The sequence below is a fragment of the Parasteatoda tepidariorum genome, chromosome 5 (genome assembly GCF_043381705.1).
Source record: "Parasteatoda tepidariorum isolate YZ-2023 chromosome 5, CAS_Ptep_4.0, whole genome shotgun sequence".
Taxonomy (NCBI): domain Eukaryota; kingdom Metazoa; phylum Arthropoda; class Arachnida; order Araneae; family Theridiidae; genus Parasteatoda; species Parasteatoda tepidariorum.
In genome coordinates, this window is record NC_092208.1 from 4,635,563 (window position 1) to 4,653,211 (window position 17,649).

Sequence of the window (17,649 nt, forward strand, 5' to 3'; positions counted from 1 at the left end):
TCGGCTGTTTAAAAACATTTATAAAATAAAAATAAAATGTTTTTATAAAAGCTGAGATGGCCAGGTTGCTAGGGCATTGGGCCCATGTTGAAGCGATCGTAAGTTCCATCCCTGCCTGCAGAGGACTACTTGTGTAGTAAAATGGTGGCTGATTCCTGTTAAATCTGTTGGGTCACAAAGTCCTCCATGCTTCCATAACAAATCAATACCTCTGGGTTTATTGATCAAGGAACTGCCTTGTATTCTGGATTGGGATCAAAATTACAAGGTGACGGATTTCTAAATTAGCTGTCGTAAATCTGTTCGACGGTTATAAAAAAAATTTCTTTTATGTAGGTTAGATACTCAGGCTGATGACTGAGAGATGCAGTGTCTTAGACTACAATGGTTCTTTCAAAAATCTAGATGGAAAGCAAGGTACGAGTTGAGGATGCCTGTGATGTTTCTGGATTTTGACGTAAGTCAAAATTTTATTTCGTCATTCGTCTTTTGTGATAATTGAAATAAGTTGATAAAAAATGCATTATTCTACACGCATCAGATCTTAGTTATCAGCCTTACAATTACTTTCTTTTTCTTCATAAATATTGTAAAAACTGAACTTTCAACACTGAACTGGCAGCCGAGCTTACAAACTGAACTTGCTTTTGGGCTCAAAAGTAGGCAATTAGATTTTATATTGTTAAGTTTCGTTTTTCGAAAAGAAATTAAATATTTCACGTGAAAAAAACCAGAGATATAAATCAATTGCTAAACTTTAGTGTTGGTGAGATTTAAATTTCGAATCAAGACAGGATACATCACCCTCAGAAAAAAAAAGGTCTAGTTAAGGGCCACTGCCCGTTTTACATTTGCCTGGTATACCCTACACTGACGTCTTATGATCAAGGGCCTCTGCCCAGTATGCATTTAACCGATATTCCAAACACCGCTGTTTCGATTCCCTCAAAAACGATGTAAATCAGTTTTCTATTTTGAGACTCTTCTCGCCTTTGGCGTCATAAAGATTTGGCGAGTAATGACCTCCTTGCACAAGTGTGTGATTTTCAATAGATAATATCAGGCCCACTCCATAAATTTTCTGTAGACGAAGAAAGTTGTTGGCGAGATCTGGTATCCACTATATTAAAATGCATTTAACTTTTGAGATTCATGTTTCGACACACTGCAAACTTGAACAGTGAAAATTTTTTAATGTATTGAAATTCAAGTTTTAATAAATTGTTACAACCATGCTTTACTCATGGGCAAAATGGATGTTGTTTTATGTTTGACGGCGCGCGCATCTTATTTGAACGTCATCACGCTTTTCAACTGTGTTCAAGAGTAATAGTAAACAGAGCGCATGCGTAGTCATGGCATGCGTTGCTATGGCGACCGCTGCTGTTTGATAATTCTTTTTTGCATTAAGTTGTTGAGTTTATTTCTGAGATATGGGATCAGAGAGATCCCATAAATACTTCTTTAGTTGTGAATGAAAAATAATTTGAACGAAATTTTTGTTTTCATTGTCTTAATTATGAATCAGAAATTCTAACCTTCAGTTCAAACTGGATGGTTTTCCATACTAATTCAGGTGAATATCACAAATAAAGAGGGTAAAAAAAATTTGACAGCAACCATTTTGCCAATGGGTAACCTGTGACCGCCTTTTGGAGATCACAATTTTTTTAAAATTTTTATCCTTCATTCTATGAAGACTTAAGTTTCGTTATTTTAATTAATATTTTTGTTAAACACGATTGAAGGAAATGATTGAATAGTTTAGAACTCATGTTGGAACAAGTTACCCTGACCTCGAAAGAAATGATTTAAAAGTTAACAATTCGTATAAGTTGCAATGCTTTCGAAATGAATGAATTAATAGTTTAAAACTCTTGTTTCGACAAGTTACAGCTTCTTCGAAGCAATTGATGTAATGGTTATGCATGNGTATTCCAGAGGGTACCTTGAATAGGCATGCACGAGAGAGAATGTAAATGTGTGTTAAAGCATCTTAAAAAAAATTCGTTAACGGGTTAAGGCCCAGAAAAGAGATAGACAATTAAATTTAAAGAGGGGAGAGTTTAAAAATCAAATGAAAGGGATTGGTTAAGTAAGCCCCCCTTAAAAAAATGAATGAAAAGAAAGGCGGGTATAGAGGGGTATCTCTCCCCACAAGAAGAAGCAATGACCACGTTGACCATCAAGAAAGAGCGAACAGAAAGTTAGTATACATTAAACAGCCATATAAAAAAAAAGAAATAAAGGTCTAAGAAAATTAAAAAATTAGATTTGAATAAAAGAGTAAATTGTTGCGTTTCACAAAGTGTAAATGTGGCAAATATATATATTAATGAGTAAGAAGCAACTTGTATGCAAAAGAATTTGCTTCGTAGAAAGTTTTTTATTTTGTAAACAATATGAAATCTAGGTGCAATGAATGGTGCAATGAATATCATTACTCACAGTTTTACAGTTTCCGATCGCAATTACACGAATTCCGATTCCATCTCTAACGTCGATCGAACCAACCACGGATGGACGATTCAATTTTAATAAAGAGCTCCATTTCTTAGTTTCAACCGCACCAGTTTATTACGTTCTTGATTTTTATTCATTCTCATAACTTTCATGCAAATTATTCTGAAACTTAATTTTATTTCTCCGAGTCTATCCTCTTGTAGCGAAAGATCTTCTTAGAGGTATACGTAATGAGGCCATCTAACTTAACTTTTAAGTTGTTTCTGCGAATTAAACCTTCTGTTGTAGACGCATTAATGAGTGTGGATATATATATATTAAAGGATATACTTGTCATTGTCTTGTACTATGGGATTTGTTTCTTTCTCAGGTGTTTCAAAGTTAAACAACTTGCTAATTCTAAATGTCATGTTTACAAATTCGTTTTATCCCAAGTTATCAAAACTATACAAACGAAATGTCATATCCGTCAATTCTTATTTTTTAATAACCCTAGCAACAAAATAACGCGGGTCCTCATGGTACCAATACTCACGAATCTGGGTTCAATAAGGGTTCAAAGGGCTGATATTTTTCCGATATGGTCCCTATATCGAATTGTGAGATTCACCCGATATTTTACAATCATTATTCAGCCAACAATATAGGCCGATATTATCACTGCATAGGACCTATATTACAAAATCTAGACATCCCTATTTTGGTCCTTAGGAACATGTTCATATATGATCCATGTGGAGCCAAGTTCAACTAGGGCAAGTGTATAACTGTTACTAGGGAGTATACAAACTTGAAGAAAATGATTGAATAGTCTGCATTTCAAGTTAGGACAAGTTACAATGACATCGAGAGGAATGATTTAATAATTTACTATTCTTATCGGGACAATTTGCAACGACCTCAACGGAAATTATTGAACAATTTACAATTCGTGTCGGCACAAGTTGCAACGACTTTGAAGTAAATTATTTGCTTGTTTTAAATTCGTGTTTGGAGAAGATTCAACAATTTCGAAGGAATAGATGTTGTCCACTTCACTGTATAGTTGGGTGAAATACAACAACCTGAACAGTGTATCTCTCAAAAAGATAAACTTGTCATTATTATGTACTACTTTGAGATCTGTTTCATTGTCAGATTATTAAAGTTTTGAACAACTTGCTAGTTCAAAAAGTAACCTTTAAAATTTTTTGAAAGTTTTTTTAAAAAATTTAAATAATTGTAAGTCTGAAAGTTTTAAATGTTAAGCAAATTAAGTGTTGCATATACCATTGAATAAAAGAATTAATGGATTTTTTTTTAAATCTTAGAAAAGTAGTTATAGTTTAAAAACATTCATAAAGATACTCGATTTTGAAATTTCTAACATTAGTGTGAGGGAAAGAAACTCATAAATTTAATTTATTTCTGTCTTCTTTTTGTATAAAAATCGCTCTTTTTGAAATAATTTCGTATCCCTTTTTGACAATTTTGCTAGGAATTAAAAAAAAGAGATTTTTTTATTTCAAATTATTGCAAACTATAATCCACAGATGATTTGGAAAAAAAAGTTTCAAATTTACTTTATTTGACTCATTAGTTATATGCAACAACTGCGTTGAAGACGAAAGAAAATCGACCAGAACGTGTATTTCAATTTAATGAAGTGATTGTACCTTGCAAGATGATTAAAATCGCAACACTTAAGGATTTTTTTCCTTGAAAACTAAGCATTATCAATGTAATTTTTTAATGGTTCCTGAGCTATGCACCCCCTTTTCTATACGTGTCATTCTATCATATTTCTTTAGCAACAAAATTTCAAAGCTCAGCAAAAAGATTTTCTAGCTTTAAAATTATTTTCTAGCTTTTACAAGTTATTAGTGTCTTTTTCCTGTTATAACTATTTTAATCTTAACACGGCCACGATTAATTATTTAGAACGTTTCATTTTAATTTTAAAACTATGCAAACTGTTTGTTGAAATCCGTTATAATGACCCATAAGCTTTTAACCTTAGATAGCTTTTTTTTAAACATCACGAACATTTTAGTATAGTATATTCAAGTACTATCAATACCAATTGACTGTCAATTCCAATGTATTTAATTGCAGTGACAATATTATGAGGATTTTAAAATGGAATTATTCCTTTAAAGAAATATCGCCAAATATAGTCTCAGACCTTAGCCTCTTTCTCAAGAGGTTAATTGTTTGTCAGATTAGTTGAAAAAGTAATTATTGCCCGTGCTTCATTTTTGATAAGAATTTAAAAAAAAATATTGTGCCATTTAATATTAAATTGATTTATATATGGTGCAAATTTAGTAAGTTTATTTACATATTATAATAGATAATAGGTTGCAATATGTACTTGTGTTTGGATATAGTCATTGAGTGAAAAAACATGCAATTATAGAATTTCATATGTAAACAAATTAAGACCGAAAATAGGATCAATAGTAATTAAATTAAGGGTCACAAAGTGTAAGATTTAAATAAATTGGAAAAAATTGGTATCGCAAATTTGGGAAAAAGGGTGAAAAATAAAATTAAGTAAATCAAAGAGTAAAAGATAAATAAGACTTTGACATGCTATATCCGAATATAAATGTATCAGTTAACGCAATTTAGAGATGTTTCTAAAAAAAAACACCCATAACAATAATTAAAAGTATTCACCACATACAGGAAGAATGAAAAACAACAGCTATTAACAAATGGAGACAAATAAATTCACGCATCTTTAAATTAAGTCGAACATTTATTCAAAAAAAAAAAAAAAAAAAAAAAAAAAAAAAAAAAAAAAAAAAANTTGTAACATTAGAAATGGGTGACAAGAGAATTTAAAACAAAGTGTCATGCATAAAAGTAAAATATAAGAGAAAGAAAAATCTAACTGGCGAAAAAGATAAATATAGAAAGAAAGCTTAAATTTGAAAGGGTCTTTATTGTTAAAGGAAACTATAAGCATAAATGTAGATATTCAAAATTTATAGAAATTAATTACGGTTTGTGGATTTAATTAAAAATTAAAGGCTAAGATAAGAGGATGTAAAAAAATTAAATCCCTTTGATACGGACATAAGTCCTCATTTCGGATAAAGAGGCAGAGGGTACCAATTAGAGGTACTTTTTGACAGGTATTCCAGAGGGTACCTTGAATAGGCATGCACGAGAGAGAATGTAAATGTGTGTTAAAGCATCTTAAAAAAAATTCGTTAACGGGTTAAGGCCCAGAAAAGAGATAGACAATTAAATTTAAAGAGGGGAGAGTTTAAAAATCAAATGAAAGGGATTGGTTAAGTAAGCCCCCCTTAAAAAAATGAATAAAAAGAAAGGCGGGTATAGAGGGGTATCTCTCCCCACAGGAAGAAGCAATGACCACGTTGACCATCAAGGAAGGGCGAACAGAAAGTTAGTATACATTAAACAGCCATATAAAAAAAAGAAATAAAGGTCTAAGAAAATTAAAAAATTAGATTTGAATAAAAGAGTAAATTGTTGCGTTTCACAAAGTGTAAATGTGACAAATATACACAGTCCAGTCACATTAATGTGACCACCACCTACTTTCGACGTCAAAGTGAAATAATCAATCACAGAGTGTAGGTGGCAGCACATTACAGTGCAGTGTATATATTGGATGTCCTAAAGCATCGAAAAGCATTTCAGTCGTTGGCGCAATGCAGAAATGTAGCGATTTATCCGACGTCCAAAAGGGCATGATTATTGGCTTTCGGGCCAAGGGTTGAAGAATTTCGGAAACGACTAATTTTGTGAACTGTTCGCGTACCGCCGTGGTAAAAGTATACCGTGCATGGCAAAATGGCACTATACAAAACGAGCGGCGTGGCACATGTGGTGCACCACGGGCCAAAGATGGCAGAGGCGAATGAAGGCTACGGAGATGCGTTCAGACGAATAGACGTGCAACTGTTGAGCAACTGACCGTCCAGATGAACCAAGGGGCTACCAAGAGTGTATCCTCAACAACTGTTCAGCGAACGTTGCTGCGCATGAGCCTCCGCAGCAGACGCCTGGTTAATGCACCTATACTGACTGCTGTTCATCGGTGACGAAGGCTGGAATTTGCACGCCAGTACCGCAACTAGACGTCCACAGAGTGGCAACAGGTGGCTTTTTCCGATGAATCACATTTTATGCTCCATGGGACAGATGGACGTTGGCGTATACGCCGTGAAACGTCTGAAAGCAACACCCTGCAACAATTGCCGGAAGGCTGCAGGCTGGAAGAGGGAGCGTTATGGTTTGGGGAATGCTTTCCTGGCATTCGCTGGGTGCACTCATCATTGTGGAAGGCACGATGGATCAGTACAAGTACGTATCTGTCCATGCGGACCATGTTCACCCCTACATGCAAATTATTTTTCTTCAGAAGGATGGCATCTACCACCAGGACAATGCGAGGTGTCATACAGCTCGCAGTGCATGTGCGTGGTTCGAAAAGCACAAGGATGAATTTACCGTACTCCCCTGGCCGGCAAACTCACCGGATTTAAACCCATTCGAGAATCTGTGGGACCACCTCAATCAGGTTGTTCGTGCCATGGATCTTCAACCGCGTAATTTAGCGCAGCTGGTCACGGCACTGGAGTCGGCATGGCTCAACATCCCAGTGAACACTTTCAGAAACTTAATTGACTTTCTTCCTTCACGTCTCGTAGCGGTCATCTTTGCCAAAAATGGTTATTCTGGCTTTTGACAGGTGGTCACATTAATGTGACTGGAATGTGTATATATTAATGAGTAAGAAGCAACTTGTATGCAAAAGAATTTGCTTCGTAGAAAGTTTTTTATTTTGTAAACAATATGAAATAAGTATATCGGCTTAAAGGAACATACTTATTCAAAGTGGTGCAATGAATATCATTACTCACAGTTTTACAGTTTCCAATCGCAATTACACAAATTCCGATTCCATCTCTAACGTCGATCGAACCAACCACGGATGGACGATTCAATTTTAATAAAGAGCTCCATTTCTTGGTTTCAACCGCACCAGTTTATTACGTTCTTGATTTTTATTCATTCTCATAACTTTCATGCAAATTATTCTGAAACTTAATTTTATTTCTCCGAGTCTATCCTCTTGTAGCGAAAGATCTTCTTAGAGGTATACGTAATGAGGCCATCTAACTTAACTTTTAAGTTGTTTCTGCGAATTAAACCTTCTGTTGTAGACGCATTAATGAGTGTGGAGGGCTGTGGAAAGACCGGAAGTAAGGGAGGGGGTGGTTCAGAGACGCCATTAAAAGAAACTTTTGAACTTCCGCGACATGACTTCGAATCCTTATCTTCAGAATGAATATTTGCAGTTTTAGCTTGAATTGCAAAAGTTTGTATTTTGTTAGCGAGTATTAAGTATAAAGGAGTCTGTGCAGAGATGTTTGATAAAATTAGAAACCTAGAAGCGCGACTAATTATTAGCGCAACTATAATTTAACAGTACATTTAATGCTGGTCACAAATATGACTAATTATTTAAAAATTCAATTTAAGAAAACGAAAAGAAATGTTTGATTCTGCTTAGGAAACTAGTTTCATTCACACTTAATTTTAGAATTCGTTACAATTTCAATCACCAGATGGCGCAGGGGTCCAAAAACAAAATTAACAAATGGCTAAGCAAATCTTTCAAATTTGAATATTCTGATATGCACAGGATATATTTTATTATATTTTTTACCGTTATTTGGAACAACTTAAGAATAATGTTGGTGAGATTTAATTCTAAGATTCCTTGTGCAGAACGAAAATTTTTTTAACTCAAATCAAGTTTCTAATTTGCTTGATGAAATAATTTGTAATTATGAGGTATAAATTTTTTTATGCCATACTAATCTACGCATTTTTCTATTGCAAAATCTTAAATTTCAACAGCTTTTATAAGGTAGAAGCCAAGATAAATTAAAATTAAATACTTTTGGAAAAATAATTTGGCGACAATGGAGAATTATTTATATAGGGTGATAAATATTTAAATGTGGTCAGCTTACGAGGAACTTGACTTACACGCGCTTAGAGTAAAATTTTATTCATATCTTTTTCGCTTATAACTGATTGCTAATCCTTTTTTTTTAAATTATAAAATACAATGTTTCTTTTTCAGTAGTCTAAAAATTTTTTCGTAATTTAAAGAGATTTGAATAAAACATTTTACTGTATAAAAACATTTTAATCAACGAATATTGAGCAAAATGTTTATAAAAGCATGTTTATAAAATCATGTTTCTGATAAATGTGATTATACATCGGCTTTTTTTAATTTTATTTTTTAGTTTGTTCTTTCAGTAATTGATATACCATTTCCTTAATATACAAAAGTATGCAAAGATTTGGAATAATACGTTTATCAATTTCTTCAATATTTATTTTATGATCACATTAATACGAATAAGTAGTCAACATTTTTAAGCATCTTAAAATTGCTCAACATTATATTGTCTTAATCCTAAAATAAATTACCTTTCCGCGCGTGTTTCGCAGAATTATTTTTTACCAACTATTTAATTAAATTTTAAACATTTCTCAAAATCTCATTCTTTACGCTACCACGTATATTATTTTTCCATTAATATACTAATCAATTGTTTTAATACTTTAATTTATGTTTTCCTTTAAAGTAAAATTCCTNAGACATATCAGTTTTAGAAATTTTACCTTAAGATTTTATTCTATAGCACATTTCTAATAGGTTTAACGAATTACATGTCATTTATTTGAATTCAAATTTATTTTAATGACTTAGAAAATATTACTAAAAAGATGTATTTTTTTTTAAAGAAAAGTTGTTATATGGATTTGAATGATTGTTTTTAATTCTTAGAATTTTGAGCATTTGCAATGTACCTAAGTTAGTAGCGAGCGAAGCGAGATTGATTTGCGAAGCAAACCATATAAGATTGCGTAGCAATTTTCAGGGGTTCCTTTCCTCGCGTGTTTCGCAGAATTATTTTAACATCTATTTAATGAAATTTTTAACATTTCTCAAAATATCTTTCTTTACGCTGCTACGTATATTTTTCCATTAATATACTAATCAATTGTTTTAATACTTTAATTTATGTTTTCTTTTAAAGTAAAATTACTTTTAAAATTATTGTCAAATTTTTATTAAGAAAGAAAATTATTGCTAACTAGCTGAGAATTAAATCTTGTTAAGAAATTAAAAATATTCTGCTGATCAAAGTTATTCGAAGAAGAACAGCTGACTACTTACTAAGCATGCTATTATTTTTTTAGAAAAATAAAGATAAAATTACTGATTGTCTTTTTTTATTGTTTCTTGTTTATTTGAGTAATGGAAAGTAAATGCGCATGTGTGCACAGCAAAAAATACAACAGTTTACTTCATTTCTTAAACAAAATAAATAATTAACCTATAATAAATGTATCCATATTATTTTCTACTCGCAAAATTGTTTTGGGATTTAAAATGTATGCTAATAAGTTAAAACTTTTTAAGCAAAATTTGTAATCTTATTCAGAATTTGCTTACATAATCGATCAAGAACTCAGACGTCTGGAAATCTTTTTTCCCACCGAAGGAGCACCAAAATAGATTTCACCCAATATTTCAAAAAAATATTTCGCATCAATAAACCGATTTCGTATTCGGATTACGTTTAATAAAGTATTTTATTAAGTTTTTGGGAGAAATGAATTCCACTTTACGAACTTCTGATGCATCGTTTTTAGATTAAATAGAATCGCTCCACAATTGAAGATTCTAATATCTCATTTTTGGAGCTAAAAAAAAAAAGGAAATATCAAAGGAATGAAATAATTTATTCCGATTTCGAAAAGAAGTTTTCGGTAGAAATACTTTGTTTGGTTTAAGTAAGCTAACTCCACAGATAATTGAGGACTAAGAATTTTAAAAATTAAAATATTACGAACGATTATAAAATGTGCTGTTCTAAATGTTTGATATATCAGATATTTTAATCCTTCATTTTTTTAACTTTATAGTTAAATATATAACAAACATAAAATTAGAGCAGTGATGGCTCAGAGGATCAAGCGCTCGCCTTCCTATGAGGTGAACTGGGTTCGAATCCCAGCGATGGCTGGTAGGTACGGAATCCATATTCGGCTGGCACCGACCACAGTGCTGACATAAAATATCATCAGTGGTATACGGATCATGGATTAGTCCCCTAGCCATCAAGCTAATCGTGGGAGGTTTTCGTGGTTTCACTCTCCATGTAACTCAAATGCTGATTAGGTCCATCAAGAAGTCCTACACGAAGGCAAAATTTCTCCCAATACTTCAACAGGTGTTTCCTTGTCTTCTGGATTGGGTTCAAAATGACAAGGCTACGGAGTTGAACATAAGTAGTCGTAAACCAAAAAAAATTGGTGCCGGCTGTTCAACGGCGGTTATACAGAAAATTAAATTAATAGGTTCAAGTTTATTTGTGCATAACAGTGCCAGGTATCCCGAATATTTTATTGGTTTGAAGAACCTATGAATTAAAATAAAGCTATAGAAATATGCATTTTACCATGTTCCGTTTAGGAAACCAAAGGTGTTTTTTTTAACTTACTTCCTATTTTCTAACTTATTTCCATTTGTTATATTTATTTCTAACTTACGCCGGCAAATGCATTAATGATAAGTTATGAATAATACATTTTTATCCATCATCATTTCTTACTTACTCTCATCATTTTTAGATGGGGAAAATTTGAATCATGCTTTTATTCAACATTTTCCACTTTTTTCGACATTTGCCAGTAGAACTGTGGAATAATGATGATTAACAACAACCGAATTCTAACTTCTTGTGTAACATTTAAAACAAAACAAAAAATCTGTTTTCCGGAAAAACCGAAATCCGGACTTCACCGGTGAATGTCAAAAATCCAATAATTACATGTTCCAAATTGTTGTTTTATCCGATTTAATATTAAAATTATTCACCGTTCATTATTTTAATATTTATTGGATATTTTAATATCTGATCAGGATAGATTAGGAAAAACATCACTAAATTCCGGGCAAATATATACAGGTCTGTGTGACATAACCTTGAAAAAACGTAGATATAGGGAATACCGGGCAAAAGCACTAAAAAAAAATTCAGTCTTTGGAATACTGAGTAAAAGTTTTTGATCCTAACAAACTCAAGGGTCGAGCAGTGGTTAAGAATTTTTTTTAAGTTACGTAACCCTAAATGATCGGTGGAGCTCTGACTTCATTTGCAGGTGTAATTATGCTGACGAGGAAAAATACAAAAAATGAATACGAAAAAATAAAAACAAAAAAATAGGTAAGTAAATAAAAATAAATTTAGAAATATATATTTAATGTGAATGAAATTTTTTCTTTGTTTCTTCAAAAAGTCTTTAAAATTGGGTTTTGTGTAAGTTAAATTTGCAACTCTGCTGAGGTTACATTTTTGCTGTGTAAGTTACGTCTAGTAGTTTTACCCGCATAAGTTGAAATTGAATAAAACGAGCTGAATTATGTCCTATAATCTTGTTTTATTCATTTCGAATGCTTATTCTTTAGTGACATATCCTCTCCATAACGCTTGGAAATACATTTTATCCTAAGTTACCACTTGCCCACTGTGTTTTTTCTTGTTCTGTTTGTTATTTTTTGCTCTCTCAACTTCTGAGGTTTTTCTAGTTTTGTTTCTCACCTTTATTTTTCTATTTTTTGTTGACAACTTTACGTTTTATACTTGAAACCTCTTTTGTTTCTTTCCAATCACATCTGGCAAGTCCTGAAAATGGATGCCTTTTGGGTGCTTGAAACATGTAGACTGTTATTTCATACTTGCATATTTTTGTCAGCAAATGAAGTTTTCAATTAGGTATAGCTGAATTATAGTTTTTAAAAAGAACTGTTATAAACTGTGAGAATGGTTATCAGAGAAAAACAATTCTTTTTCTTGAATTTGTTTATTTTATTTTGAATTTTGAAGTGCGATGAAAATGCTGGTTCAATTATTTGTAAATGCATATAATTTTAGTAATATGTTGTAAATGTAAAAAATAAATATATTTTTAAAATTTTCTACTTTTTTTTTGCGGTTTTACATAAATAAAATAAAAATAACATTAATATGTATAAAATAATAGATCAGGGATGGCGAACCAATGGCACGCGTGCCATTTATGGCACGAGACACAACATTTTGGGCACGCCATCGATCACAATTGTTATTACACTATGAATTGTTATTACATGTTATTACACTATGAAGCATATGTAACAATTAAAATAAAATTCACAAAAACGAACAAAATAATAAACAATCATTAATAAAAGAATTAACAATTAATGCTAAAAAAACAATAAATAACCATAAAAAACAAGCTAACAATAAATAACTAGCAAAAAAAAAATTTATAACTGTCCTGCTTAAACTAACATCCTACAACTTAATATAAGTTATTTGTCAGCTAATCTGCAGCAGCAGAATTCACACTGATGTTACTTTAAGTTGTTTTAAGACATGGCAAAATGTATTTTTCTTTCAATGTAAATAAAGAGTTTTGAGTTGATAGTATTTAGTATTATTATTTTCCGAATAATCACGAAATCAAAATTATTTGATGGCACGTCTATGACCTCATTAAACAATTTTTTATAAAAATTGGCACTTTGGTGTATAAAAGTTTGCCACCCCTGTAATAGATAATGGCTGGAAAAGATTTCACGAATGTCTCAACTTACGTAACCCCCGTGACCTTTTTACGGAACCCTATGGTTCCCAAAAATGTCTCAACTTACGCAGCTTCTGAACTTTTTACTGATTCTTAGGGTTCCGCGAAACACTACTTGGGTACCACTGGGGTAGAAAATACCCACACCTACTTGGATTTTAGAACACTGGTGTTTTTCCTTAAATTAAATGTCGAGTAAATATTTAAATATTGATGAAAAGCATATCAAGCATATTTACTAAAATGATTATGTGACATGGTCGACAGCACTAATATTTTAATAAAGGATTGTATTTTATTCAATTCATACTATTAATTCACACCCTCCCTATATCTTGTTCAGATTTTCAATTGTTAATAAAATATTTTTAATGCATCCACTCAAATTCAGATACATTTTTTGAAATTGTAGTGTATGACACGTCATGTTAAAAAAAAAATTTCAGCTATTATTTCATTCATTAAATTTAATTTCAGTTATATATGGGAGAAACTTTTTTAATTATTTAATAAAAAGTAATTAATTTTTTTTTTCGTTGCTTGCCTAAGAAGGAATTTACTTTAAATTTTTTTTTTTGATATTACTGGTTTGTTACAATAAATTTGTTTTCTGAAAATTAAATGTGTTAAAAAAAAATATTTCGAGCTGAATTTTTTGGGTTGAAGTAAGAAATACTCCGAATAAAAATAAGAAGAAAAAAAACAGTCGACCTACTTTTCCTGATCCGGGACTCATGGGACTGAATGAGATGTTCTTTTGAAGTTCTTTTTTTTTCTTCTCTTTTAGGAAATTTTCAAACAAATAAGAGACCGTTTTTTGATAAAATATTGAAAATGGGGTGGTTCAACTAAAAGAAATAGTCTTTTATCCTATTCACGGGTTTTTATCGGATTTTTGTCCCCCTTTATTCTGATGGAAAAGTAGTTTGCATTCTTCTAAATGAAAAAAAGTATAAGGTATGAAATATATACTAAATGCAACCCTCAATACTTAGTTTTAAATATAAGAAGCGCAAAAATAAAATAAACAAAAATCCTTAAAGACAAGGTCATTTATTAAGTTTTTGTTTTTAATGTTTATAAATAAAGCATCAAAGAAATGAAACATTTTTAGGAAAGATCTTTAGTACAAAAATGATGCAACTGAATTAAATTTAGACTACACGCATCTTTTTAATTCAATATGTTTAAAAAAATGGATGAAATTAGATTATAATGTATCAATAGTTAAAAATGTGATTTAAAAAAAATGGTGGCTGAGTGGTAGCGCTATGCGCTTTCGTACCTCAGGTGCTTGGTTTGATCCTCGGGCTGGGCAAGGTTGACTCAGCCCTTCATCCCTTCAGTGGGTCGATAAAATAAGTAACAAGCATGGTGGGGGACTCAACACTGGGGGCTGACCACCCAACCGGAACATCTGCCTTTAAACCCCAGAGCCCAAGGTCAAGAAAACTGAGATGGGCACAATAGGCCTTGGCCTTCTATGGGCTGTCACGCCAGTTTAGTTTAATTTTTAAAAAAATGAGATTTTAACTAAATATTTAAAAAAAAATTAAATGCTTATAATGAGAACAAATGGAAGTTGGTTTTATATTTTTTGTTAGGATTGGTATGTTAAAATATTTTTGCGATGGAGATTGATTTATGAAAGAGTAATTTATATTGTTGTTATCGAAACTGTTATTTTTTAGATTGTAATCGAAAATTAATTTGACTGCTAATATCATTTTTTAGGTGTGAAAAAGGGTGGGTCATTGTATGCATTTGTATCACCTATTGTATAGAATTGCATTTCTTTTCTTAAAAATAACCGAATTCATGAATTCTGTGTTAATAACTACAAATAAAAAGATCAATTGAAAGATAAAATAACAGCAATCACCTTTTCTTTACCCGCAGTTTTATTTAAACAAAGCAATTAATTTTTTCACATATTATAGAATTTATTTTCTAAGAATTTTCTACAAAAAGCAGCCCGCGGGAAACTACTTTTCTATCGACATTTAAAGATTATTGAAATTGGTGGGGAGTATATTTTCTATGCCCTTAATAAGCGTTAATGAATTTAAAATTACAAAAATTAATTAAAAATTATAATTTATATTATAGTCAGAATTAGAGACCGTAAGTTTTTCAAATTTTATGAAAAATACATTCTGTATGTATCTGATTTCTGATGGAGAGTTTGTGTACTGTCTGCTATGGCGGTGATCGTTTTAAATTAGTGGATTTGTATTGGTATCATTGACTTGACCGTTACAGATGCATCTTAATTTGGATTAATTAATTATTGAAAATGGCCATAATTCAAAAATATAAAAATAATAAAGAAAATAAATTCCTTAAAGGGATCATGATAAAACATTCTCGTACATCAAGAATTTTAATTAGCATTTTTATAGTCAACGGTTGGGACTGGGATGCCCCCAAGGTCACCCTCAGTCGCCAAAAATTGGAAATTGAAAGTGAAGGAATTGCTCCCAACTGACAGTTAGGAGCATGAGAAGAGATCTAATGTTGGTGATTTATCCAAAGCTAAAATCGCCGAAAATAAAGCCAAACCGCCATCACTCGATATATAGTCTCTGGCAAATTATTAGACGAACTCTAAGATTCTACGATAAAATCTTAATTATCAGGTGATACTATACAGCATTATTGTTTTTACACGACTGAAACCGGTTTGCACTTGTTTACGTTCGTGACATCAATGGGTTAAAATAGACGATATATAATATAAATTCGACGATTAGATGAATTAGACGATATATGATATAAATATAGAATATTTGTTATATTAGCTATTATAGTAGTATATTATAATTAGACCACTACATTAGACGCAATGTACTTTTTAAATAATGACATGTTTTGTACGAGTTTATAGGCAATACTTTTGTATTTAAACATACATGTAATGGGTTTTTACTCAGGAGATTTTTTATATACTTCCTATTTGTATTTATTTTAAACGTATGGCATTACAATGTTAACCCATTGATATCCGAACGTAAACAAGTGAAAACCGGTTTTATCTTCGTAAAAACAATAAAGCTGTCTAGTATCATTTTGTAATTAAGATTTTACATAGTATCTTATAGTGCATTTAATAATTTGACCAGGGAATGTAGATTTGAAACCATTTTGGTGAAAGCGCCAACTTGACTGTTAGAATTATTATAACCATGTAACTGAAAAAGATTGATATTTGTTTTCGATTAGGCGCGAAAGTGAATTAACGAGTCTACATTATTATTGATATAAAAAGTTAGCCATTGCATTGAGCGATAAGAAAAGAGCAAAATATTTTATGTTCGCTTTTAATAAATTTTAATAAAAATTAACTAATTCATTTAATTTAATTAAAATTCGGTTAACACTAGATTAGCCAAGGAAGTCATTTTGACAGCTTTTTAATTTCAATTAGAAAAACAATGATGCATATAATGACACAATTTCTTAGAATTTTGTGACTTTTTTGTACAACATATACTTTTTTTCTAGTTAATATTTACTAATAACTTGTTTTATAACTGTGAATAATATAAAAAGAACATTAAAATTAATTTTAAACAAATATCTTTACGCATTAGTTATTCTTTCACAATGCTGTCATTTTGACTGCTTTTGGGCAATATAGATATATACTAAGTTTCAGCCTTTCTAGTGTTAAAAATGATTAAAAAAATTAATTTTAGGAAATTAAAAAAAATTTACAGGCTAAGAAACATGTCCATTGTTGCACCACACTGTCTACATTCCTTGAATATTAACTATTTAATCTATTACTAATTTTATAACATAGCACCCATAACTTAGAAGAATACAAGCATGTCTGCGACTCTTAAAAATGAAAAATCTTTTAAATTTTCAAATTTATTATGGGGAAAAAGAAATCTTTATTAATGGAACACTTTCCTTTTTAACGATGTACTTAATTTTTCGCAAGATTTTCCGTTCAGTTTACAATAAGCATTCCTTATTATAAGAGAAGAAAAAGAATCCTTTGATGTTTTACTTCCTGACGCAGGAACTTTTATGGCTATAATGATGACTTGAAGCAAAGTTACTTTAACATTACACATTTAAGAAACAAATTTACGCATAGTATCTTTTATCTCTTTTTTTTATGTTTAACAGTCAATAGATCAAAGCTTCTACAGTAAAGGAAAGAATAATTTACTTTTTACTGCCTTCCCCCCAGGCCGAGCACTAGAGAGCGTGACTTCAATTTCTTTTAATGAGGGATTCATCATCACAAGTATTCACTTGACTGGGTCATTTCTGTGCACTAAGAGGCATGCACAATGCACACACAGAAAAGGAAAAATAGAAAAGAACGAGAAAAAATTTTGATAAATTTTTATCTCATGATCGTTTTATGATAATCGAAAGATCGTTCATGATAAATTCTTATATCATCACATATATATATATATATATATATATTACAGTTCAGAGAGGGAACGGTATTTTACCGTTTCAGTCCCAAGAAGCGAGATC

General features: G+C 31.2%; 1 long non-coding RNA gene across 1 annotated transcript in view; it reads left to right on the forward strand.

The window, feature by feature from the left end:
• Positions 1-342: 342 nt before the first annotated feature.
• The window catches only part of LOC139425561 (uncharacterized), a 103,174-nt gene continuing 85,867 nt past the window's right edge, over positions 343-17,649 (forward strand). The window contains exon 1 of the long non-coding RNA XR_011636777.1: positions 343-457. This is a non-coding gene — a long non-coding RNA (uncharacterized lncRNA). The remainder of the gene's footprint in view (positions 458-17,649) is intronic.